Source organism: Cricetulus griseus, chromosome 2 (assembly GCF_003668045.3).
Source record: "Cricetulus griseus strain 17A/GY chromosome 2, alternate assembly CriGri-PICRH-1.0, whole genome shotgun sequence".
Taxonomy (NCBI): domain Eukaryota; kingdom Metazoa; phylum Chordata; class Mammalia; order Rodentia; family Cricetidae; genus Cricetulus; species Cricetulus griseus.
This window is the reverse complement of record NC_048595.1, coordinates 96,297,475-96,300,078: the sequence shown is the minus strand read 5'-3', so window position 1 is coordinate 96,300,078 and position 2,604 is coordinate 96,297,475.

The following is a 2,604-nucleotide window of genomic DNA, read 5'->3' as shown; positions in this document are numbered from 1 at the left end:
TGCATCACCTTGTCAAGGAAGGAACCCATCTTGGCAAGGACTCTGTGCCCAATGAGATGGAGGAAGTACATGGTTGCCATTTGTGAATGGGTTGGATTTTACACAGATGTGAATAAGCCTTGTACAGATTTTGAAGATTTTGAAAACTTTAAGAGTGTCTCTCAGAAATCTTAAGACATTACTTTTGGTATTTGGAAAGGTTAATTAGGGTTTTTTCTATCAAGATGTGCATTTCACAGTGGTGCCTTTTATTTTCACTAGCAAAAAAGTAAATATTTTATTTTGGTACTTACAAAGATCCCAGGTATTTGCAGTGTACTTTGCACAAACTGATAATACCTCAAATGTTAGAGTTAGAGTTTTCTCAGTGGCGAGAGATAGACACTAGAAGCATCGTGTTGATTTCTTCAGGTGTGAGTTAGATGAGATGATCTAGATTTATATAATAAAGAATGCTTTTTGCTTAAATGTTGATATACAGTCAAAACTCTATCATAATGTTCATATTGACCAAAACACACTAACCAAATCTGAAATTTCAAAGAAACAATATGGTTTGCCAAGATAATCCAAATTTAAGAGTGTATTTCCAACAATGCCTAGTGGGAGGGTGGCCAGTGGCTTTTAGTAGTACTTAGCCACTGTGACTTTAAGACATGTTTGCATACCTTATAATTCTTATCACAAGATAGTCCGAGGGAGAAATGCAATTACATGGAACTCAATTTTCAAGTTGGTTCTTAAATAGTGTGGATGTTACTCAATAATTCAGATGTTTGAGTGGTTCTAGATCAGTTCCCAGAACTAACCAACTTGTTAAAACCAATAGGGATGATTAAAAATACCGTCAGTGAAGTAGGGGTGTAGATCAGTTGGCAGAGTGCCTGCGTAACATGCATGAGACCCTGGGTTCAATCCCCAGCATCTCACTTTTAAAAATAGGCTTGATGGCATACCCCTAATCCCAGTGCTTAGGAGGTGGAGGCAGAAGGATCAGGATCATCACGGGCTACACAAAGAGTTTGAATTCAGCCTGGGCTACAGGAGACACAGTCTCAAGAAAACATCAGTGACTGTGGATCTTGTTTCTGTCCCAGTCAATTGTGAAAACACACATGATGCATTAAAAAGTGTTACCTCACATCTCCATCTCTTCTCTCAAGCATTCTACCCTGAGGAGATCTTTCTTGTATGATGCTAACAGCTCCCCAGAAACAGATCTACTTTGCCTGAGTCCACCTGATGCACCGTAACTTCCCTGTACTTCTGGTTCTTGTGAGTGAGATGGAGAGATCAGGAAACTGAGTTTGGGGGCAGGAGCAGATGTGGGCTTAGCCTAGTTTGGGGCATGTGGGAGCGGCTCTGAGATGTTAGCTGTGATTCCTTCCCTGCCTTTTTTCTTTTTCGTTTTTTGCATGTGTATGTAGTGTGTGTAATATGCATGTTAACATATCTGTGGCACATGTGTGTGGAGGTCAGTTTGACTTAAGGTATCTTCCTTGATCATTGTCTGCAGACCACCATGTTGGCCAGGCCTTCCTGTGATACTGGGGATCCATCATCTGATCCTCACTCTTTGAAGTCAAGCACCTTGTCCATTGAACCATCCTATCGCTTTAGAGTCTCATAAACTTCCTGTGTAAAATGCAAAGCACAGTGCATGTCAGCAGAAAATATGTCAGAAGCAAATATGAAATAATGCAGGTCTCTTCAAGGATTAGGCAGCTCTTGAGCAGGCACAGGGTGGGGCAGCTCCTACATTGCTTAGTTCTCAGGCTAAGGGCCGAGTGGGCTTGGCCTTCCCCTGGTCCTGCTGTGGAGACTTGTAGGTCAGGGGAGGGACCACTCTTCTGTTTCCCCATGCCTTCTGTACTGTAGGGTCAGACGGCCTGATGTAGGGGGAGCCCCTCCCCAAACACAGGAAAACAGCCTGGGTGGGCCAGACATGAAGCTGATGAGGCTAAGGTCCCCAATTGCACCCGGAGTGTGGGAGGCTGCACCTGTGTCTGTGCAGCATAGGCACGGCAGCCATCTGGCTCGGCTTGAGGAATCAACTCGCTTAATCCTTCCACCAGGAGCAGTGAACTTTCATGCGTGGGAAGATCAGGAAAATAATCTCCTCTTATTTTTGGGCACATTTGAGGAGGCTTTCCCTCCTGTGTAGGTGAAGAGTCTAAAAAAGGCCATATAAATGCGAGGAGGCCCCAGCTGTCTTGCCTTGGGTTCCCCTGTCTCCACCCAACCCCAGGAAGGTGTGGATGCAGTGCCGGTGTGCAGAGTTTGCCTTGGGTCCTAGGATTCCATTCTATTTTCCTCTTTGGAGCTCTCAGGATAGTGTCTCCCCTAGGACTGGCCTTGCTGGGGATCTGGGTGTTTGATGGGGGGTGGTTACAGTTGTTTTTGCATGGGTGACTTCTATATCTTAGAGGGCAGTCTGATGCCCAAGTGAGAAAGTGTTCCTTTCAGAGAATTTGTTTATACTAACAGGTGGTTGTGGCGCGTTTTCCCTCAGGTCTAATATAACCTACCAAGACTGCCATTCTCTGGGAAAGCCCTAACCTTGAAAGAAACAAGTGAGTGTTACGAGTGTCAACCAGCATGCTG